Source organism: Myotis myotis, unplaced genomic scaffold, assembly GCF_014108235.1.
Source record: "Myotis myotis isolate mMyoMyo1 unplaced genomic scaffold, mMyoMyo1.p scaffold_m19_p_3, whole genome shotgun sequence".
Classification (NCBI taxonomy): Eukaryota; Metazoa; Chordata; class Mammalia; order Chiroptera; family Vespertilionidae; genus Myotis; species Myotis myotis.
This window is the reverse complement of record NW_023416335.1, coordinates 111,339,632-111,364,943: the sequence shown is the minus strand read 5'-3', so window position 1 is coordinate 111,364,943 and position 25,312 is coordinate 111,339,632. Positions and strand designations below refer to the sequence as shown.

The 25,312-nt window shown below is 41.9% G+C and overlaps 1 protein-coding gene across 22 annotated transcripts in view; it reads left to right on the top strand.

Moving 5' to 3' along the window:
- Positions 1–25,312, top strand: part of FRY (FRY microtubule binding protein) — a 611,006-nt gene that overhangs the window by 211,370 nt on the left and 374,324 nt on the right. The gene's annotated exons all lie outside the window — the stretch shown is intronic.

The window sequence follows — 25,312 nt, the reverse complement described above, 5'->3', positions numbered from 1 at the left end:
CAAAACCTGAGATTCATCTTTTTGTACACAGAGGCATTTGCACTCTTATTTGATTTGTCCCTTGTCTGTGTGGATGATGCTCAGGATGGTATTTAATATTTGAATTTTTAACAATCCTGATGTTTGCTCTAGTCCAAATAATGTACTTTTCTGAAATATAAATAGGCAAGGTTCTGAATATCAGGATATCAGAATATTCTGGCTTCCGAAGTTCCATCTCTGACCTACTTAAAGATTTTGAGCAATAAACTATTTCAAAATGACAACCTCCATGGCTTTGTGGATCTGGAATCAAATGAAAATGAGGCCTCCAGGGTGTCAGTGATGCCTTGTGTTTTTGGAACAGTTTAAAAACAAAGTCTTCCCTGTTTTACCAACAGCCTTTGTACTTGCTCTGGGTAACATTGCCAGGTATTATAGATCATTAATTGTTTGGAATTTTAAAAAAATTTCCAATAAATATTTTGATGTTATATTAGGTGCATACTAATTAATCTACTTGTATGCAAAGACTTGGCAATTAATTATCTCCTACACAAATGACCTGTGGCCAAGATTGTTCTGTAAACAAAACCTGGGCAGGAGAACCTGAGCCATAATTGCTTTGAGAAAACTGCCAAAATCTCTTCAGCTTTGAGGTATACAGAGATATACATCTCTCAATTATATTTTCAGAAACCATTTTTTTAATGATTGTTTTGCACCATTATATATACTATGGGGCTTGTAGGAAGCTGCTTTCTACAAGTGAGAAGCCATTTAGGAGCAATACTGTCACCCAAATAGCATTCCTTTATCTGTTACAGCCATAACTCATTTGATCGTGTGTGTAATCCTTCCTACTTCAGGAAAAATCTCCCTTTGTTTCTCCACCCTTTGATTAATGAAAAGAATTTGACATACAGGGTTCTTTATGGAACAGTTTTCCAAACACTGGAAAGGCCTCCTGTGCATCTGACAACAGCCAGTGGTTTTCAGTCATTTTGGGTTCTCTGAGGCCAGATTTCTTTCTTTCATTAATTATTGTCATTGCTTTATGAGAGAGAAAATTGTGCTCTGACAATATTGAGGCCAGTGGGATTTCTTTTAGAATCATTCTCCCCTTGTTTTTAAATTACTCTGGACAGAGTATATTTCCTCCACCATTCCTAAGCTCTCCCCACTCTCTCCACACTCACATCAGAAAATGGTTCAAAATTACTGTTCATTTATATTTGGGAAGTATCTAGGATACAATTTTGAATTCTTTCAATTCATTCAGCAGCTATTTATTCAACACCTACTATGTGCCAGACTATGGGGCTACAAAGGTGAATAAGATAGGTCCCTACCCTTGATCTTAATGTCTCCACTGGAACTTGGTGTTCTCTAGCATTCCTTTGGGGCTCAGAATGTTTTCAGTGCTGTCTTGAAAGAGAAAGAGTAAATATACTTTATGCTTAGTCTTCTTTAAACTTGTTGCAACACTGACCTGCTTGTAATCTAGTATAGCTCCCTGTTTTACATATTTTCAGTAGCAAAGAGAGAAAGGAATTTGTCTGTATGGAAGATAAAGTAGAAAACAGAAGCCTTAGGGCTTTAAGCTACTCAGGGTGACCTGGCTGGGAGGATGTACACAGGAAAAGCCACTCCTTGGCCCAGCATCACAAGTTTGAGGGAAGAAACTGTGAGAAGAACCAGGCCCCTAATTATATAGTGCAACAATTAAAAAGCAATAAAACCAACTCTATAACTGTGGCTGGCTGCTTTGCAAGGTGGTAGTAAGAGATAAGATAATCCCATGAACTTTTCCAAGATTTCCATTTGTTTTTGTTGTTGTTAACCCTTATCCAAGAAATGGTACATTGTGAGAAAAATGTAATTTTATATACTGAAGAATTAACAAGTCAATTAAGACACTCATTGCCTGGTGAGAAGTGATAGCTTTTTCCCCTATTCATGTTGACACCCTCTTCTTCATTGGCATGTCCACTCTGTCAGGCTGCCCTTTCTGTGTAAGGGCATTGGGAATTAAAATGGCATTGATGCTTGAGAATAAAATGTCCTTTTCAGAGCTCACTGCAGAGGCTTTCCTTATCCCCTTGGACACCTGTTCTATTGCTCCTTCCCCATTCCTTTCCAGGCTTTCCCCAGCTTTTCAGTGATTCTCCTGGTGACTGCCTTGTGGTAGTCAGTCTAACCTGGGATTCTCCAATGGTGACAAGGAGCATCCTGGAGAGGCTTCTACCAGCATTTCAAAGACTACACCACAGCTTCTCCTGCCCTGAGTGTCTGTGACCATCATTCAGGACCTTCTCTGAACTCTTCGTCCATCCTCTCATGTTGTTTTTCTGCTCCTGCCATGTTTAATCTGCTTACCCTCCTCTGAATTTCACTACCTTGCTCTCCAGTCCATGCCCGCACATACGTCGGCCCCAAGCTGGCACACCCTCACCTAGAACACGCAAATCACAGGACCAAATGGGCTTAGATCTCTAGCTCCTGCACTTTGTGGACTTGGACAGTTATCTACTCTGCCTCAATGTTCTCATCTATACAATGGAGGCAAAAATAATGAGTAGCTCACAGGAGTAAATGGGATATTAAGATGTAGAGCACTCAGCACAATTTCTAGCACATTGATATTACTTTTACATATATTGAGCATTTACAATAGATTCCAATGCTTCTCTCTTCTCTAAACTCACTAAAAATCAGACTTAGGCCATACTTCCTCTTAGCATTGACATCCTCAGGAATCATTCTGTGTGTAGTCACCCCACTGAAGAAGGGAATTGCATGAATATAGATGAAATTAGTTGCTCGCTTTGGACCACTTTTCTTTCTAGATTTACCTTTTAACTGTACTCCCTTTTCCACTTCAGCTACCATTGAAATATTCCTACCTTCCCTAAGTACATACCTTCCAGCAGCATAGGGTGGCCTGGGCATTCTCTCAGTATAGAAAGCCACCTTGGGTTCTCAGGTTTGCTATAAAAAAAAAGGTTAGAGCAGATCATTCCAAACTATTTTCTGGAAAGGAGGGGTTGTTTTGTGTTGATGGATAGAGCTTGTGCGAAGGTTCTCCCACTGATCTGAAAACTCTGACTGGCTGTCCTGATGTTTACATCCATCCCCATGTGCAGTGAACACAGGCCCAATGACAAAAGTACCGTCAGAATCCATTCAAGGCCTTAATTTTTCCAGGGTAGTTTGTGTCCTTCCTATAACAGTTGGCTCCCCCATGGAGGGAAACTTTTGAATGCCAATTAACTCTTTCAAGTAATGAGTTAATTAATTTCATTGACAAACTCCCCCGTGTTTGTTTCGGAAGGAGCTGGTATGTGTAAAATGTCTAATGTTGCTGTAGAAAAACATGCAATGATTTTCAGAATCGGATGCGGCATTTTTCAGGTAGTGAGTTAGGTTGTGGTGATAAGGATACTGTTCAGTCCAACGTAGAAATGCCAGTTGGTAAAAGGGTTAGCTCTGGGGACAAAAAATAATGTACAAGTCAAGATTGAAAACACCTCCAACTGGCCTCAGAGCAGTGCTTATGGGCCCGATGTATGTCAGCCGTGAACCCAGGCACTAGGAGAAAGACTCCAGAAAAATCTCAAAATATTCGTTTTAGCCTCTTTGTAGAGTTGGTTTCAATAAATAGAAAAGTAAAGAGGTTTAACCAAGTTGTCTAAATCCAGCAGAGCAGTACTTACCCCACTCAGATCTTTCAACAGGAGAAGGTACCCAACACTGGTCCAGGCACTCAGAGAGCATTACTCCAGTATTTCTGCAGCCGTGATCCCTTCTCCTAAAGCTGCTCATGGTCCTGTTGAAACACAAAACTCCAAATAAACATCCACTCTAAGTAGACAGGGTATATCCCTGGGTTTATGATGGAAACAAACTAGAGGTGTGGTTGGTTGGTTGGTTAGCTGGTTGGTTGGTTGTTTAAACATATGAACAACCCTAGAATAACATACTGCCACATTGGCCGTGGGTCCACTCTGTGTCAAATGTTTATATGTAGAGCAGCCACATCATTATTTTTACAAACTGAGACACTTTTGAGAGTACAAGTTAATAATAATGCTGGGACACTAGGCATGAACTGGGATAGCCCTGGGCAAAGGAGGCCATATGACTCCTCTGTTTATCACCTTCACTCTCTCTAATAATCCTGCAATTTATATATATCATCCACATTTTACAGATAAAAAAAGAAAAATGAGAGTTGAGAAAGTGATTTTCTCAGAACCAGGATGCTAATAAGTGCCGTGAACCCCAGCCCCCAATGCAGTTGATAATCTTATTTTTAAAATCACCCATAGAATGATCAAGGGAAGAACACTTTGCGGAACTTAGGGCTTTATAGGTACTTTCATTCTTGATTACTGATGCTCTGCTTATTCTTAACCTCCTCTCTCTCTGGGCACCCCTGAGGGACTCTCTTTCTCTTCTCTTCTCTTCTCTTCTCTTCTCTTCTCTTCTCTTCTCTTCTCTTCTCTTCTCTTCTCTTCTCTTCTCTTCTCTTCTCTTCTCTTCTCTTCTCTTCTCTTCTCTTCTCTTCTCTTCTCTCTCTCTCTCTCTCTCTCTCTCTCTCTCTCTCTCTCTCTCTCTTTCTCTCTGTGTGTGTTCTGGAGACCACCACCATCCCTTAGCACAGACCTGTTTAAAAGAACTAAGTATTGACAAGTCTTCACCATCATTATGACAAACTAGGGGCCCGGGGCACGAAATTCATGCACTGGGTGTTGGGGGGGGGGAGTGTCCCTCAGCCCAGCCTGCCCCCTCTCACATACTGGGAGCCCTCAGGCGTTAACCCCCATCACCCTCCAATCGCAGGATCGGCCCCTTGCCCAGGCCTGACGCCTCTGACGGAGGTGTTAGGCCTGGGCAGGGGACCCTCATTTCCCCCCATCACTGGTTCTGCCCCCAGCCCAGGCCTGATGCCTCTGGCCCAGGCGTCAGGCCTGGGCAGGGGACCATCATATCCCTCCAATCTCCGGCTCCGCCCCCCACCCAGGCCTGATGCCTCGGCCAGAGGAGTTGACCCTCATCACCCTCCGACCACCAATCACCGGATCGGCCCCTTGACCAGGCCCGAGGCCTCCGGCAGAGGTGTCAGGCCTGGGCAGGGGATCCCCAGCTCCCCGCGGTTGCAGGCTCCACCCCTGCCCAGGCCTAACGCCTCTGGCCCAGGCGTCCGGCCCGGGCAGCGGGGACCTGCAGTGGCAGCGGGGGGGATCGCGCGGGCTCCGCCCCTGCCCCTGCAGGACGCCTCTGGCTGAGGCGTCCGGCTCAGGCAGCGGGGACCCGCAGCTGCAGCGGCCCCGCGATCTTGGGCTCTGCTTTAGGCCCAGGCAAGGGACCCCTAGCTTCCGGGACTGCCAGCTTCGACCGTGCCCAGCTCCCATCGCTGGCTCCACCCCTACTTCCTGCTATCACTGGCCAGGGTGGCAAAGGCACCTGATTCTCCGATCATGGCTGGGGGGCAGGGCAAAGGCGGCCCCAGGGCCGCCTTTGCCCTGCCCCCCACCTCTTAGCTCCCCGCTGGGTTTCCGATCACTGTCAGTGGCAGGGGGCTTCTTCCTGCTTTCCCTTTCGCCTCCCTGCATTGTGCCTACATATGCAAATTAGCCGCCATCTTTGTTGGCAGTTAACTGCCATCTTAGTTGGCAGTTAATTTGCATATAGCCCTGATTAGCCAATGAAAAGGGTAGCGCCGTACGCCAATTACCATTTTTCTCTTTTATTAGTGTAGATACGCTAGTTCTGCACACTATGGTCATTTCATGTCACACACGTACACAAGGACATTATGGTAAAAAGGTATGTTGCTTCTGTTAGGAGTGTTTTTTGTTTTGTTTTGTTTTGTTTTTAAATATATTTAATGATATTTTTACAGAGAGGAAGGGAGAAGGATAGAGAGTTAGAAACATCGATGAGAGAGAAACATCGATCAGCTGCCTCCTGCACACCCCCTACTGGGGATATGCCCGCAACCTAGATACATGCCCTTGACCGGAATTGAACCTGGGACCTTTCAGTCTGCAGGCCGGTGCTCTATCCACTGAGCCAAACCAGTTAGGGCTGTTAGGAGTGTTTTATGTTGATTTCTTCCATTTTTAAGATCTATGTAAATTCATAATGTAAATGGCTCCAGTAATTAAAAATGTATTAATGATCTTCTTTTAAAATTGTCGTTTCCTTCTTGCTGAGGTTTCTCTGATACGTTGTATTTTTTTTTTTAAGGAAACAGTATCAAACCTCTAATTCTCTTCAACTCTGAGAACAGAGAGAATATTTCCAGTGATAATGGAAATCTATTTATAATTAAGGTGTCACATTTTACTTGATAGCTTTGGTCTCCACCATCATAAAATTCTCCACACACTGGCAACACAAAATGATCCAATTTCAATGTCTTTTCCTACTTTTGCACCAACAAGAACTGAAGAATCAGAGACAAAGTACAGTAGGCAAGGAGGAAGAATGACCTAACAATGTTACAATCTGGGAATAGCCCAGGGTATTTGAAAAAAGTGGCCAGTATTTAGCTGTATCAACTGATACAACATGCAGATATTCTCTTTATTTAAAATACATCTGTTCCAAAACATTTTAATACCCATGACCTAGTAGTTCATTTTTGAGTATTGTTCAAGGAGTAGAATGGGTTACATAGTTCCTGATCATCATATTAGTAATGTCTATATTTTTGAGTTTATGTGATATTCAGAATGCACAAGTGGGTTTGGGTTAATAAGAAATGACATTTGACTCTTGGGGCTATTCTGTTCATTGACAGCCCCACATAAAGCTTGCAAGTTCTTGGCTAGGACTAAACCTCAAATTTATTTGGTGCCTTATAGTTTATTCAGTGCCTTCAAACAGATTATCCCATTTGATGAATGAGATGCATTGATTATGAATAAACCAGCTTCTTCTTAAATGTTCCTGGTTTGGAATGATAAGGCTTAATTCTCCCAAAGTTTAGCTTCTCTGTTCAAATAAACAAATAATCATAGTCCACTTCTTTACTCTGAATAAGACTTTTCTATGCATTATATATCTTGGCATTTATCACTTAAAATATACAGTGATGAGCCCATCCAAAAAACATATGTATTAAGGTTTCCTACATTGTACCCTAACATTTGTACCCTAGTGTTCCCTTAGTCCTTAGTCCTCTTTTTTAAACCCTTACATATTTCAGAATTTCTGCCATGTGGTGCCTCCTGGGAGTCACCCACTGTGTGTGTGTGTGTGTGTGTTCTGGAGACCACTACCCCTTAGCACAGACCTGTTTGAAAGAACTACGTATTGTCAAGTCTTCACCATCATTATGACAAATACAGTGTAGAGAGGGCTTAATAGGTAGGCACCCAGTCTTGGAAAATTGAGTGGCATTTGTGGAAAATATAGTACACAACTTTATCTCATTTTTTCCTTACTAACTTTTCTCATTCGACAGATCCCATTAATCAGACTCGTGTAAGTATTGCTTCATTGTAGAACTGAAGGCTGCATGAAGAAGAGAATGCTATCTCTTTGAGCTGAGAAGTTGTATCTCCCAGGTTTGGAGGGGCAGTGATGGGAATAGCCTTTTCCATAAGATCACTTTTGCTTACTTTCCAATGCTGGATTATACTAAAAACTTACTATCTTCGTGTCAATTTTTCTTGGTTATTGCTCCCTTTAAAATGCCTTGGTACCCAACAGTGTCAGAGAAGCAAGGAAAACTCTAGTCAGTATGTCTTTCTTGAGCATCTACTATGCTCTAATTAGACTCACTGCTTTAGGAGCATCATAGCTGAATCTGAGACCCGGCTCCTCCAGTCAAGGACTTCAGATCTTCCCTTTCTTCCTTGTTAGAGCCAGGATTCAGGAATATTAACGTGGAATTTCCCAGACTTAAAAGAACCCCAGGGAGAGGAACCAGTGGTATTTCAGAGACAAAGTGTGGCCTAGAGAATTTCATTTTAGATGATGTGTTTGATAGATTCTGTTGATTTTATGTAGTTATACTTTCACTGTATTAGAAAGATACTGGAAGCCTGGTGTTTGCAGGCCTAGTCCTGTAAGAACAAATGTTTTAGAATATTCCACCTAGCAGGATGGCTGACAGAGAAGATCAAATGTAAATTACTTACCCTGACATACTTGACCAAATGCCAGGATTTGGGACAGCAAGCATTTCAGGTGGGCATTTTTTACATCAGAAAGATGGGAAACAACAGTTGCCATGTTCATTGGAATTTTGACTTGGGACTAATTTAAAGTCGGTTATCCTTCATTTTAAATGGTCTCCTCATTCTTAAGAATATTTACAGGATTAAAGGAAAGAGGATGTGTGTGTGTGTGTGTTCATATCTATTTATATAAAAGCCTAAGTGACCAGCCAACCAGACGGTAGCCATGATGTGCACTTACCACCGGGGGCAGACGCTCAATGCAAGAACTGCCCCCTGTAGTCAGTGCGCTCCCACAATAGGAGTGCCACTCAGCTGACAGACAGGTGCCAGACGCTGGGCTCATGGCTGGCGAGTGCAGCTGTGGTGGCATGAGCCTCTCCCACGGACACTCCCCCTGCACGCCTGAGCAGCACCGGTGGCAGGTACAGCAGGGCCAATGAGCAGGAGCGGCAGTGCCCAGCCCAGGCTTGGGTTCCTCCCCAGCCACCTGCCACTTCGCACACTACTTTGTGCTGTGCAGAATCGACGCCGACAGCCGGCTGGAGCCCGACGAGCTAGTTGGTAAGGCCGGGCTGCAGTGGCTCGCAGGTCCACTGATCCCTGCAGGCCAATCCAAAAGACCCCACTGGTGCAAGAATCTGTGCACCAGGCCTCTAGTCTGTATACATAAGAGCCTAAGTAACCGTCTGACCATTTGACTATTCAACAGGTAGCTATGACACGCAATGACCACCCAGGGGCAGACGCTCAACGTAGGAGCTGCTGAGCTGTGGTGACTTGGCAGCTGCGGTTCTTGGGTGACACACCCAGAACCAGAGAGGAGGGAGCCCGATTCTGAGGTGCGTCACCCAAGACGCTCTCTTGCAATCCAGGACCCCTCGGGGGATGTTGGAGAGCCAGTTTCAGCCCAGTCCCCGCAGGCCAGGTCAAGGGACCCCACCAGTTTCTATAAGTTAAGTTTCATCATATAACTCACCTATATCCTTACACTTTTCTTCTTTTCCACTGAACATACAAACACAAGCACTTAAATCTTAGTCACTCAAAACTCCAGATGCTCGGCAGTGAAAGTTTATATTCTGCCAGCATATCAGACTCTATAATGAGTCTGATTTTGGTTTAATTCCTTCCTACTGTTTAGTCATTTGATGAGCTGCAGATGGAAATTTAAGCCAAAGCTATAAAATTTCACTAATACTTTTTATTCTGCTGTAAGAATTTGTTGTCATGTCAACTAAAGGAAGTTGAAATCTTTTTCAAAAAGGCATTAAAATCTACATTAAGTGCTTTCATCAACTCTAATTTGATATACAGCTCTGACTGCCTCTGCTGTTTTAATAAATTGAGAGTGTAGAGTTGTTTAACAGTTGAAGACGGCTTTGAAATTTCCAGAACTTCTCAGCTAATGGCATAAGCACAACAATATTATGGAAATATACAATTAAATTGCCATTAAAGATTTCTTCTTAAGCTTAAGAACACTAGGCTGACTTCTTTGAGTTTAGCCTTAAATAGGTAAATATGTATTTTGGCAGCCATGAAAAGGAAAGGGTATTAAATTAACTAAGGCAATACTTGAGTAAAATTCCATTTGAATGTTATATGTATTTATGTAGGAAGGATTAGACAAATCAAAAGAATGCTTCAATTGTACAAATACAAGATTAGACTTTTCTTCCCTGTTTTTGTTTTGTTCTGTTATTTTGCTGCGTGTGACCTTGTTTGTGTCCTTGCCTCACTTCCTTATAGGAAAGGAACAAACCTGCCACTTTGTCTCTAGCAGTCTCATGTGAAGGGTTTGAATACCTCCACTGAAACGCGGGCTTTAGGTGAACAGCATAATACTTGCCAGTTATTGCTCCCACACCATTAAAGCTAGACTAAAGGAGGTTGAGTTGTACAGTATTGAACTTGACTGATAAGTACAGCCGGGACCTCTGACTAGATTTCTAAGCTTGGTCAGTTTCTTGGACTAGCTCACTTCTCAGTATTCTGAATAAGAAAAAGTTGTCACACTACACAGCCTGTCAGGTTTTTTTTTCTGTTGTTGTTTTTTACAGTAAAGTTACTGTGTATCTAACTCAGTGGAAGTCAACAGGGCTGTCTCTTGATCTGATGATAAGCTTTCATTCTGCACAGGCAGATAATGGTGTTTATGGAAATTCCTAACATTCTGGAGGTTTTTATAACATAGGATCATACAGGCAAAAGATACTCTCCTAGGTTTGGGTAGATTTGTTTCAGTGAAGCCATGTTGAAATACAAAAGGGAATAAGGATGCAAGATGCTACAAAAAAATCTGTCTGAGACATTGTTTGGTGGGTAATACCATTCACCATTACTTAATGCTGGCGGCGAGACAGAAGGCTCTGTGGCAGGTTTAAACAATTTTAAAACTAAAAGAGTTGCTCTAGGTAAATAGATTGCCTGTGACTTTAGAAAATTATAAGCAGTTACTTTAAAATTTACAAGTTAGAGCACCATTTAGAAGAAAAATTGCATTTCTTTTTAAAAAAACTCTGCTTTTCAATTTTGAGTTTTTGAAAGCCACATTTTAAACAAATGTCTCCTAAAAATTAGGCCTTGCAATTGAATGACAAATGGCCTTAGCTAGTAGTATCACGTACTATTTCAGCTCCTCAATATAATCTCCTGCTTGTCTAATGAGAATTTTAGCTTCCTTGGGGAGTTTAGAGAGAAGCCACGACTTGTGTTGGGCCAGACTGAGTATTCTGTTTCACTTCCCTGCTTTGACGGTGGCCCGAGGCCTATTCTCATCTTTTCTTCCAGGTTGAGTGTGCATGACAACCTGTCCCGTTTCTCTTTTATTTGACTGAATGAATACAATTGCAAGAAAATAGGAAAGTAAGAGACATTTTAGTCTTACCTTGTGATTTTGCGTTCCATTTACTGACAAACCCGGAGTCCTTATTATCATGGGAATGCTAATCCTAGTCTTATGCCAATGGAGATATCAATTTTGAAGATGTTTGAAACCTGGCCCATTTTCAATTGAAAAAAAGAACAACTGTTTTTTGTTTGTTTTTTAATTTATTTTATTGATTTTTTACAGAGAGGAAGGGAGAAGGATAGAGAGTTAGAAACATCGATGAGAGAGAAACATCGATCAGCTGCCTCCTGTACACCCCCTACTGGGGATGTGCCCACAACCAAGGTATATGCCCTTGACCGAATCGAACCCAGGACCCTTTGTCCGCAGTCTGACACTCTATCCACTGAGCCAAACCGGTTAGGGCAAGAACAACTTTTTTTAACTAACAATTTTAAATGCTTGAACTTTAAGAAAAATAAATATTTATTAGTGATGAAGATTCCTCCACATTTTAAATACCCCAAAATCTGTTTACCTTCACTTCTTTTTTGTTAACCATTTTATTAGGCATTTATTGCTTATTATGATTTTCTTAGAGGGGCAAAGAGTTCAAAATCAAATTATTATTTTTTGAAGTTCGTCAGCTGCTTTACTGAAGAAAATATATAAATTGGAAAGGATTGAGTACGATTCTGAGTTGACTTTCATTTTTAAACCCCAAATCCCTCTTGACACTAATCACAGTACAGTAACCTACATGCTGTTCACAAGTAGAATGGTATGGTTAATACATAGAAGTAATTTTTGCCATCAAGTGATTTGGAATGTGTGTTATTTTAGGATATTTTTGCTATAAATAACTGAATAATTTCATAATGGCTAAAAGAATAAAGACTTTTAATGGGCTTGCCTAACCCACAGCCTGGTGCAGATGCGTTGAGAAACACAAGAACCCAGACATTCCCATCTTCAGACTTGTCACTGCATGGTCACAAGATGGCCACCTCAGTTCTAAACATTTTTGCTTTACTTAAGAGTCTGGAAGGAAGGAGGCCCAGGGTAGGTCTTTCTTTTGGAAAGAAGAGGATTTATCCAAAGATCCCGGCAGACTTTCACTTGCCTTCCTCTGACTGGAACTGGGTTGTATGCCACTCACTGGCCAGGTTGACTGGGATTACCATGTTGGCTTAGACAAATCAGGATGCTTATTGCCCCAGTACTGGGGTGGGCCCACCTTCTGTAGGACAAAGATTTCTACCTGCTACCCAAATAAAATAGGGATTCTTTTACCACGGGAGAAGAGGAGGCAGCCAATAGTAGCCATCTTAAAATATAAACTGTACCTTGGTAGATTTATCATTTTCTTTCATCTTCTCCATGACCCTATTTTACACATACCATTGTAAGTGTCAGAGCCAGGAATGAAACCTAGACTCTAGGATAAATGCCAGACAATGCTACCTATCATCATTATTCGCAAGATAAAATTATGAACAGTAAATGAAATTGATGAAACTCAGGTCAGAGCAGAAGTATACTGGTTTATTGAAATCTGTCATTAGATCGAAATGAATGAATACAATAATTATTTATTTGAAGGCCATCCAACAGTAGTAGACAAAATATCCTTAATAATTCTGGAAGGAAGGAAGGAAGGAGGGAAGCAAGGAAGGAAGGGAGGAAGGAAGGAAGGAAGGAAGAATCTTTAATTTTGCCATTACCAAAAATAAGATAAAATGTTTTTCTGTTTTCAGATATTTCCATTTATGTTGAAATACCAATATTATCAATGAGGTTGAAATTTGAATTTTATTGTTCAGACTTAACTACTAATTTGAAAGGATTTTTTCACTGACTATTTTACCTAAATATGGCCTCCTTAAGCTGCATCTTGCAATGGTCTAAGAATAGTTAGACCATTTGTTTCAGCCACTGTGCTAAGCACTATCTCATTTAAACTTCATCAGATCCTGTTGCACCAAATACCATTTTATAGATGAAAAAACTAAAACAAATAAACAAGTAGCCTTCCTCAGGCTAGTGCTTTAGTAAGTGCTCATGGCCAGGTTCAAATTTGCTTCTGGCTCCAGGACCTCTATTCTTACTGGTGGCCCAGCAGGAGCCCTTCCCAGCCCTCTTCTCCTCTGTTCATCCTCTCTCCCCCTCCTCACACCCTAATGGCTGAAAGAGTCAGCTTCTTGATTTCTCAGCCTTCAGTGCAAACTTGCAACTGTGGTACCATTTCTGGGGGGAACTCCTAGAATGTCTGTTTCTTCCTGACAATATGAAGAATGCATCTTCGGCTACACTGCTTGACCTGCTGCTTTTAGCCTTTAAGTACTGTATGTGTAGACAGCAGAACAATAATTTTAAATTCTAATACCCTAAAATGACTTCAAGCTGAACAAGAGCCAAGTCGCTGCTCTTAGGACAGGATTGTCTAGTAAAAGTGACCTACATAAATCAGTAATCACAAGAAAATATGACGGTAATCAACCTCACGAAAGATGAACTGTGTATATGAGTAAGAGTGATCATTGTTTGTACATAAATATCACTCATTGACCCCTGAGGCCAGGTTTTCCCTGTTATTTCCATGTGTTGCTGATAGTCATCGTCAAAGCTGAATCTTTTCTTCCCACCCATGTGAAGTTGTGACCGCATCTCTCTCCTCCAGGTCCCTCGTTGTGCTCAGCTTCCTCATAAAAAATCCTGGATTTCACTATCAGTCAATCCCACACAAGAAACTGGAGTCCTTTTCAACCTTTTCTGTTATTTATTCACAACATTGCTAAAATGCCTCATGCTTTCCTTTCCCAATGACATTTCCCACATCTGCATCTTGGTCACTATCACCTCTGCCAAGGCCTGGTTCCAGGTCATACACCTCTCAGCCAAAGTATTCAAAACTCGTTCTTGCTGGCCTCTCTGCTGCCATCACCTTCCAGGACAGTTGGGTCCTGGTCACAGCTCTGAGTGTGGTCTTCACCTTTGTTCCTGTGATTGTGTATTGGTGCTGAGAGTGGTGTTTCTTACACAGGGATTGTGTAACAAGTGCTTTTGATGTTGATGGTCACAAACACATTGAATAATTAAGATGTCATTATGAACTGAAAGTCGTTATCTGAATTCATTTAGTTATCCATATGTATCCAAACCATTAATTTTTTGGTAGGTTTGAGAGTTCTGTGGCATGCAGAAATGGACTCAGTCCCTGACCCACAGTTTGGAATCATGGTCATGACCACGGGTGGTAAGGGACTATTATTGTAGTGCTAGAAATGCTCTTTAAGGTAAAAGGAGTAAAATATACAATTGTGTGTGCATTTTCATGCTGCTGAGATGTAAAGAGCCTGGGTTGGATGGGCCCAATACAGAAATTAAGAAAAAGCTTTGCCTGAAGTTACGTTAAAGACTGAAAGATAAGTATAATTATCTGGTTAAAATATTAAATGAGCCCAGGGAAAGGATCTAACCAGTGATCAAGTGTATACACTTTAGTGATAGAAGGCCAAAGGCCCACTGAACAATTCTCAAGTGTCCCTTATACTCAAAATAAGTCATCAAACTGTCCTGATAAGCTCATTCAATATCATATTGTTTTGCCAGACAAGGTCTTTGTTTTAGGGGGTGATTAAAACACTGTCACTTCTGGGCCAGGAGAATGAAAACGCTTTTCAGACTCTGGAAAAAGGACAGAGAGAAATTGTTGATACTGTTTCTAGGATGTCTTTCTCCATATCAGTCTGCATTTGATTGGGTCTGTTTTATACTGAAAGATGATGACTTCGTTGTTTTGTTCAGTTCATTGTTTTCATGAAGTTTCTGCTATTGACCCACACAATGGAGAGAAGGTTAGAATGTTCTTCATGGAGTGTTAAGTCAATGGCAAAGGCCTCGCCATGCCTGACAGTGCTGGGGCTGGCAAAGTTATGCACACTCAGAGTTTGAGTCCAAGTCTCTGTCTCCTCCACCTTAAGTGGGAAGTTAATCACGTCTGGAAGAGTGAACCAGGAGAATCATCCCATTTAGGTTATTTGCTTTTAAGTTTTTCTTGATGGAAACAGGAGTCCCAGTCTTCACTGAGCCCTGCTGTAGAGGGAAGTGATGTAACACTGGTCAGGTGGCACAAAGAAGAAAGGCCCTTTGTGCCAACCTAGTTTTCCATTGTGTTCCCTGTGAGGAGAGGTTTAGTACCCACATTGGGCAATAGCTCAGACCTGTGGGTCCTTCTCCACATGGAGGAGCCATCGTGTTTTACTTTGCTGTTATCTCTTTTTTATTCTTATGCTTTTGACCACTGGATTTATTCATTTTGATTGTAATAATTTGTGTTATGAACATGTACCTTGCCTCAGCCACTTACTTGCTTTGTGACCTTGAGTATTTAAACTCTATATCTTTATAAATGAATAATATCTTTTTATGTATGTATATATACCATCCCATAGCGCCATAACAGAGTTAACATGGATGAAATGTTTAGTATGCAGCCTCATTCTAGTAATTGCTTGATAAGTGGTAGCCATTATTATTATTAATTTACCTATTTAATGCTTGTCTAAATTCCTCTGTGAGTTAATGGTTTTATTATGTCTTCCCACTACCAAAACAATATGACCAGGAATTGAAGAATCTTGGAGTCTCTTTGTGACATCATTGTCACAACTTGGTGATCTGACATTTTGGTAAAGAGGTATGTTTCTGGAACTTCAGAAAGTAAACTGTTGAAGATGTCCCAGGTGAAATACCTTTATTTCACATTCACAGTTGTGTAAAATGACTGAATATGAGCCCTGTGTGAGGATATGCTACTGTGGCAGCATTTCCGGCAAGTGTCACATGAATTGAATCTGAAGCCTGTGTTTATTGGACTGGAGTCAAATTTCTCCCCAAGTGTCACCTTCAGGGTTCAGTCTTCTCTGACCATCCACTTCCCCTACCCTTTCTACACACTTCCATTGTAGCAATGGCAACTTTGTTGTGTAAGTATGCTTTGCCAATCTAGGTCCCTCCTGGATAAGAGTCAATGGCTGTTCATTGTTATATTTCCCAGGACATTTCACAGTACAGGACACATTGACTCTTGTGAATTAATGTTTAAATGTTGATGGAGTGAATAAAATTACCTGGATGGGTCTGGGAGCTTTATAAAGGCCAAACTTAACTTATCCTGTCAGTGGATCAGCCCCCAGCAACATTTTGTATTTTGGGGTCTTTCTCTCTCTCTTTTACTCCAAGCAGTAACTCAACATCTAATCTTGAGATAGTCTTTTTTCTTCTGTGACCCTCACCTGTGTGTTTTTTTTTAGTGGATTCTACAAATTAGATTGTATCATTGTGCTCACTGAATCCTGGGTAGATGTGTCCAGGAAGCTCAAAATGAAGTAGAGTGAAATAATTTTTAATTTATGTAGTGATCAGCCAACTTGAGAGAATATTTATGTGATGGGTTTTTTTGTTTTGTTTTTGTCTTTTGATCAACAGTGTCAAAGATTGCTTTCTATAAAAATTTTTAACTTATTCCCATATTTGTCTAAATGTCATTTAAATTACCTGGACCTAATTAACCTTCCAGCCACTCTTGTTTGTTTGTTTGTTAATCCTCACCTGAGGATATTTTTCCATTGATTTTTAGAGAGAGTGGAGGGAAGGGAAGAGACAGAGAGAGGACATCGATGTGAGAGAGACATAGACTGGTTGCCTCCCACACGCACCCCTGCCAAGGCCCGGGATGAAGCCTGCAACACAGGTACATGCCATTGACTGGAACTGAACCCAGGATACATCAGTCCACAGGCCCACACTCTATCCAAACTGTCTAGGGCACCTTCCAGTCACTTTTACCAAATTGGAAGGAAACCATTCTCAGTGAAATTACTGAGTTAATTTAGTTCTTTACTGGTCGAGGTCTTTTCTCCGTGTGAGAGATGCTGGTGTTTCATATTTGGAGAAACTAGCTGGTTGTCTTACTAGAACTAAAGTTCTGAACACAAAGATTTTATCATGATGAATATGGTGGATGTACTCAGAGCATCAGCCCAAACTGGACACACCTGAATTAGCTTCAGGAAGTCCTGAGAGTGAATCAACAGTCCTCCCCTTCCCTTCTTAAAGTATTAGATGCCTAATAGTGTAGGACACAGAGGTGGGTAAGGACACTGTGAGTCCACAGGCTTATCTCTCTCCTTCTGTGGGCTTTCAACCAAAGGGGGCCTGCTTTGCTGAGGGGGAGACACAAGGAAGTTGCAGGGAACAAAACTGCTGATTAGATACACATTCTGCTTGTCTCTTGCATTGTGTTTGGACCTAGGGATACTTCCACCCAGAGGAGAAAGTGATTCACCATTTTATGGGAGAGAGGAGGCTGAGGAATAGGCTGTGACATTCGAACTTGAGGAATACTACAGAGAAGAGGGAAGAGCATGAGCAAATGCAGGGAGGTGTGAAAGTGACCGGGTTTAGAGAGTGACCAGGTTCAGGGAGTGACAGCTGGATCCCAGGGTCCCGGAAGAAGAGTGACAAATGGTATGCACAGGCAAGTTGGGTCATATTATAAGGAGAATTGAAGGACCTGCTGACGGCTCTGGGCTCTCTCCTAAAAGCATCGGGCAGGCCTCACAGGTCTTTAAGCAGGCAGCCACATAGTAAAATCCCAGCTGATTTGGGGAATCTCTGCTGAAAGTGGAGGTAGAGAGAATCATTTTGAGGATAGCCCAAGTAAGAGATGACAAGGACTCACAGTAAGGCCATAGTAGAAGTGTGTGGAGAGGAGGGAACAGGTCCAAGCACCTTGTCTAAGATAGAATGGCCAGGACTTTGTATCTTCCGTTGATCCAGCCTGTGCTTTATTTTAATGCGTGATAAAAACACGTGAAGTTATGTAGCTCATGCGAGCTGCTTAAGGAAAGAGAGAAACAGAAGCAATTGCCCAAGGAATCGTGTTTTGAAATTATATGTTGAATAGAAGCTGTGCTCTTTATATAGGATATTTTTGTTGAGATCAAAAGGTGATGCTAGAGTTCTCTCTTGACAATACTCAGTGGATTTATTGCAGCAAAATAAAACAGAGGCATTTGCAGCTGCTGTGTGTAGCCTGTGGTGAATTTGTTTCATAGTTATTCCCAGGTTATAGGTTGACAAAGATTTTGTTTTGTTTTATTTGTCAATGAAATATAAAATTTAGATAACCAAATGACCTTGAATCACTGAAGTGTACAAATAAGCGTCTTATTTGTACAAATAAGTGTACAAATACTGCCTAGTCTTCTGGATACTTTGGAATAGTTGTGGGGTGTCAATTAATCTACATTGTCTAACCAATTTTTACATATGGAATTCTCCCAGGAAAATATACTTTAATTTTCACAGGAAACTGATGTATCATAAAGGCTCCCAAAGATACCACTTCTTAAGAAACAAGTCCAAGCTGATTTGTGTTAGCTGCTTTTATTGTATTCACAGTCATACATGGTTTGGCAGGTCACTTTCTTTCTACTTTTTAGGGAGAGTAGTATGCTTTGCTGGGCCATGTACACTTTCATAAACCCCTCTAGGAGAAAATTTCTCCTAGTCTTAGGTGAATTGACACTGACATGTTTGTTTCTGTTTTCATGCCAATTTAAATTTAATCCTTTTAGGCTACTTAACTCAGAATCTCCCAATGCCTACTCCCTGCCCTTAAGTGGGGAAACGTCTAGCAGTTTTATTAACTGTTATGACCTGCCCGAGCATGACAGTAACTACTCCAGAATGCCACTGAATGCTCTTCTAGCAATTAATAGGTAATGGCCAATCATATGTCATCACATAAGAAAGTAAGGCAGACTCACCTAAGGCCATAATAAGATGTAAAGTTTATGCCTATACTGTGTTGTGCATTCTCAGTTCTCTGGATGAGTATTGCAAAATAAAGGAACTTAAAATTAACCTATAATTACATTTCCACCACATACAGTATTTCAGGAAGACATGTCAGCATGTGGACAAACTCTAAAAATGTCACTTAGGATTATTCAAGTAGATGAACTTGTAGAAATACAGTTGAGAACAGAGATAATAACTCAAATTGAGAGATTATGTAGTAAGAAAACTTCATCCATATAGATACATATTTAACATATATTTTTATTGATTTCAGAGAGGAAGGGCAAGGGAGAAGATATTGAAATAACAATGATGAGAGAGAATCACTGATCGGCTGCCTCCTGGATGCCCCACACTGGGTGGGGATGGAGCCAGCAACCCAGGCATGTGCCCTGAGTGGGAATCGAGCAGTGAGCTCCTGGTTCATAGGCCTACGCTCAACCACTGAGCCATGCTGGTTGGGCTATAGATACATATTTCACCCCTTCTGATTTGGGAGGGAGCTCAACATTAGTGCATCCCAGTACGTAGTTGGATCAGCAAAATATCCGTTTCCCTCTTATTTGGTTAAAGGAGGTTTTGTGGTACAAGTGGAATTTTCAAAAGGTGTTTGAAAGAGATGTGTTGGCAGGATTGGGAGGAAAAGGAATATAAGCACAAAGTGTGTAGTTAGAGTGAAGAAGCAAAGGAAGGGAGTGGTGCAGTGGCTGGCCAGAGTAGGTGGAAGGGAATTCCAGAACCATGTCCCGGAATGAGAAGGAGCCCACCAAAAACTTACAGGCACATTTCCCAGGTTATTTTCCGCTTAACTATGTTTAACTCTAATAACTCCTGAGTTTTCAGGTGGGAGTTAAGTCTCTGAGCCCAATAAACTGTGTGCACATGATGACAATGGTTGTGCTGTGGTAATAGTATAAATTGAAATAGTGGTGTGCCTAATGCAAGCCAGTATTAGGAATTCACAATTTTCATACAGTTTTGCCAGTTTTCTTTTCACACATGTGGTTTTAAAAAGTTAAATTTGACCAAATCAACAAATATTCATTAAGAACCCACAGTATGTAAAACCCTGCAGGAGAACCCAGGATAAGAGAGATCATGTCAATACAGGAGCTATCACAAATCAATTAGTAATCATTTCCAATGTGGGTGATATAGACAGTGCTAAGGAAGTATTAAGATGTTTAAAAATACGGTCCCTAGTCAGTTTTATATTTTGACATTTATATGGATTTGGGAGCCATGAGATAAACTTTCATGGTGTCTTCGCTTCTCAGCTTCTAGGAGGCAATCTTGTGTAGCAGGAAGAATACACATTTCTGAGCCAGAAAAGTTGCAACTGAGCCCCCTTTTTTGGCATTTATTGGCTGTGTGATCTTGAGCAGGTTACTTTGATTTTTCTCAGTTTTCAAATGCTGTAGAGATAACCATCTCACAGTTTCACCCAGCCCAACACTTTTTGAAGTGATTAATAGATCTTTGCTTATTGAATCAACAAATCAATATTTTTATCACTTATTTGTGAATATATATGACTATAGGTATTTACTAATTAATGAATATGCAACATTGTGGCTTTTCTTAATGACTTTTCATGTTTATTCACAAAAATTGTTTACTATTTTTAAGTTTTATAGAGCAGTAATTGATCTGGAGAACAGCATGTGCAGTAGAAATATATGTGACACACCTACAAAGTTTTAAGTTTTCTAGTAGCAACATTAAACAGACTTTGAAATTAATTTTAATAAAGCATTTTACCTAATCTAATATCTCTAAAATATTATCACTTACACATGTAAACAGAATAAAAATTATTAATGAAATATTTTACATTCTTTTTGAGGGGAATAATTCTTCAAAATCCAGTGTGTGTTTTACAGCACCAGCACATCTAAATTTGGACACCAAATTCATCAAAACTACTTGATTTATATTTAAATTTTATAAAATTTACACTTACAAATGTAGTACCCATATGTAAATTGTACCAAACATACTTAAAATTGTGCCAATAACTGAAGCAGGCATCAGCTTTTAAATTTGCATTTAAACTAATTAAAATTAAAATTCAGTAACTCAGTTGCACCAGCCACATCTCAAGTGCTTACTAGCTAGATGTGGCTAGTGCTGAACACCACAGATAGGATTATCATGAATTGTTTTTCAGTCGGTCCTCAGACTTTTAGGCTGCAGAATTATTTCACATTATAAAATGAGGACATTCTAAACCTGGATTTCACTTTGGGAGTTGCCTTATACTGACTGTGCTTAATGGTGACTTCTGACATTCTGCCTGATAGAGCTATGAGATCTCCTTTGAACGAAACATTCTAGATCAACCTAGGGAATGTTTAGTTATGTCTGAAATGCTGCAGGATTGCCCTGGCTGAGTGCCTCAATTGGTTGGAGCATTGTCCCACACACCAAAAGGTTGCAAGTTCAATCCCCAATTGTGGCACTTACTGGAGGCAACTAATCAGTGTTTCTCTCTCTCTCCCTTCTCTTTCTCTAAAAAAAAAAAAAAAAAAAAAATCCATAAAACATATCCTTGGGTGAGGATTAAAAAAATTTAAAATGCTGCAGAATTTACATGCCTCTGAATTCATTATCTTTGCAGATGAAGTCTGAGTCTCAGGCTGCATAACTTGCCCATGGTCCCATGGCTAGTGTGTGGCAGAGACAGCCCTTACACATGGCCATATGGGTCCATGCCATGGAGTTCATATTTTGCCTCATTTGTGTGCAGGTGTCTAACTGATGTCCCTGATTTGGATACTTAGTGTCTTACATGAAGGAGTACCCTTTCTGGGGCTATGTTTTAGTCCCCCAAATCTCACCAACCCCAAATACAAGGTGGCATGTGGAGAAGGGCATGTTATAGACTGAGTGTTTGACAGACTCCTTGGACAGAGCAGGGTTGTAGAGATGAGGTTGTGGGAAAAGAGACCTCCTTAGTAGTAAAGAACTTTGTGACTATGCTTCCTCCCTGCTCCTTGACTGCACTTGTAAAGGCAAAACTTAACTTGACAGAAAAACTATCATTATAGACCTCAAAATAGTGATGCTTTTACTATGTACATTTCTATGTATAAATTTCTCTTGGAAATTTATCTTTTGCTTCTAAATAAAACTAGTACACATGCTTCTTGGTAATGGCTGTGGAATATTTAGCTAAATAGTTCCCTAACATTCAAAATTTAACCAGTTCTTAGACACTGTTAGTTCCTATGTGTTTTTTTTTAATGGTCAAAAGGATATGAGCTAATTGCTTGAGCTCCTAGCATTAAACATTTCACCAGAATACAGATACTTTATAAAAAAGGTTAATGTTTCCAGGACCAGTCAAATCTTGATTCCAATGATGCTTTCTTAGATGCAAATAGTTATTTACTTTTATTCTAACTGTACCTACATGAATGCCAGTGAATAAATCAATCAGAGCTCCCATGGCCAGTTTTATTTTATTATGTATTTAGATGTTCTGTATGAAAATCCTTCATAAGTTTTCACCCTTTGTTGATACAGTGTCATCTTCAACACACACCCCTTTTTTGTTTTGAGCAGCTCTTCAGACACGTCCTTAAGGACTATTAAGGGTTTCTAAGAGGTTTACTCTAAACTGAATGGCGTTGCCCTGCCTTTGATGTCATTGTCATTAATTGTGTGAATGCTTTCTGGAATTTTTGTATATATTGAGTGATCATTTATTCTATCTTGCCTTTCAGTTTTCTGTATCCAATTTGCTGAGGGTGTAAAAACTAAAAAAATAAGCTAGCTTGAATTATAGTAAAAAAAAAAAGACTTGAAGTGAGGGCTTGCATTAGTCTATGTCACTGGTCGACAAACTCATTAGTCAACGGAGCCAAATATCAACAGTACAACGATTGAAATTTCTTTTGAGAGCCAAATTTTTTAAAATTAAACTATCTAGGTAGGTACATTGTTATTAACTTAATTAGGGTACTCCTAAGGCTTAGGAAGAGGCATACTCAAGGGGCCAAAGAGCCGCATGTGGCTCGCAAGCTGCAGTTTGCCGACCACGAGTCTATGTCTAAAGAACATGAATTTTGTGACATTTATTAGGGACAGAGAAAAGGAAACCATGAGGCTGTTTTAAGGTAAGAAAAAAATTAAGGACAGCATAAGTGAACCCCAAGGTTTTTAAATTTACTTCCTGATTCTTCTTTATGTTTGAGTTGTATATGTGAAGTTACTTGTTTGATAGCTTTGTTTATGATGGTAACTACTTTGAACTCCTTTGCATTCTCCTGTCTGGGGAGACAGTTTACAGGATATTCAATTACCACTTATTAAATATTAGAGGCCTGGTGCACAACATTTGTTGGCCTGAGCCCTCTCGCAGTCTGGGACCCCTCAGGGGATGTCTGACTGATGGCTCCCGAGGGGAGCGGGCCTAAGCCGTCAGTCGGACATTCTTAGCACTGACACGAAGGTGGGAGAGGCTACTGCCACCACTGCTGTGCTAGACAGCCATGAGGCCGGCTTCTGGCTGAGTGGCGCTCCCACTGTGGGAGTGCACTGACCACCAGGGGGCAGCTCCTGCATTGAGTGTCTGCCCTCTGGTGGTCAGTGCGTGTCATAGCAACTGGTGGTTCAGCCGATCAGTCGATTTGCATATTAGCCTTTTATTATATAAGAGTCACAGAAGCTATCAGTGTCTTCCAAATCTGGCAGCACTTATGGAGTCTTTACAAAACAGGCAGACTCTAGCCTCATCAAAGGTTCAGATTCTGTAGGTCTTCTTGAGGTCTTAGAATCATTACTTTTTATAGAACTCCAAGCTTTGGGCTTTTGTCAGGCCCCTCCCCCCCAAATAAGTGAGTTAAATTCAAAAAACAGAATCACTGTTGTCTAAAATAATATAATTAAAATACTGTAAGCCAGAGAACGATTCAATTAGGGGTTGCACTTATGATTGGAGAAGTGGGGATTATTTATAAGCTGTTTAATGGAAATCCTAAATGAAAACTTTTTGGAGAAAAAGCATTTAGAGTGTTTCTAACACGTATAAATGTTTCCCCTTCTCATTAACATCTAATCCATTCTGGTTACCCTCTCCAAGGTTGGGTTTAATTTATAAGATAACTAAAGGCCCGGTGCACAAAAATTTGTGCACTGTCGGGGGGGGGGGGGGTGTCCCTCAGCCCGGCCTGTGCCCTCTCGCAGTCTGGGACCCCACGGGAGATAACGACCTGCTGGCTTAGGCCTGCTCCCGGGTGGCAGAGGGCAGGCCCAATCCCTAGGTGCAGCCCCTGGTCGGGCTCAGAGCAGGGCCAATTGGGGAGTTGGGGCGCCGCCCATGTCATGCACAGAGCAGGGCGGATTGGGAGGTTGCGATGCCACCCTCAGTCATGCTCAGGGTAGGGCCGATTGGGGGGTTGGGGTACCGCCCCCTGTCACACTCAAGGCAGGGTCGATGGTGAGGTTGTGGCGCCACCCCCTGTCACGCACAGAGCAGGGCTAATCAGGAGGTTGGGGCGCTGCCCCCTGTCACGTATAGAGCAGGGCCGATCAGGGGGTTGAGGAGTTCCCCGCTGTCACACACAGAGCAGGGTTGATCAGGGGGTTGGGAGCTCCCCCCTGTCACGCACAGAGCAGACAGAGCAGGGCCCATCCGGGGGTTGTAGAGCTCCCCCCTGTCACGCACAGAGCAGGGCTGATCAGGGGGTTGAGGAGCTCCCCCCTGTCACTCACAGAGTAGGGCTGATAGGGGAGTTGGGGCACCGCCCCCTGTCACACACAGAGCAGGGCCGATCAGGGGGTTGGGGCGCCGCCACTGTCACACTCAGGGCCGATGGGGAGGTTATGGCTCTACCCCATCACACACAGAGCAAGGCCCGTGGGGGGGGGGGGGGTTGGAGTGCCGCACCCTGTCACACACAGAGCAAGGTCGATCAGGGGGTTGGGGTGCCACACTCTGTCACACACAGAGCAGGGCCGATCAGGGGGTTGAGGCACTGCAGCCTGTCACACACAGAGCCGCAGGGCGATCAGGGGGTTGGGGAGCTCCTCCCTATCAGGCACAGAGCAGGGCTGATCAGGGGGTTGGGGCGCCTTCCCCTGTCACGAACAGAGCAGGGCGGATTAGGGAGGTTGTGGCCCCGCCCCCTGTCACACACAGAGCCGCAGGGCGATCAGGGGGTTTGGGTGCTGCCCCCTGTCATGCTGATCCCTGTGCCGGGAGGCATATTACCCTTTTACTATATAGGATAGAGGCCTGGTGCATGTGTGGGGGCTGGCTGGTTTGCCCTGAAGGGTGTCCTGGATCACGGTGGGGGTCCCCACTGGGGTGCCTGGCCAGCCTGGATGAGGGGATGATGGCTGTTTGCAGCTGGTCACACACCCTTCAGGGTGGGGGTCCCCACTGGGGTGCCTGGCTAATCTGGGTGAGGGGCTGAGGGCTGTTTTCAAG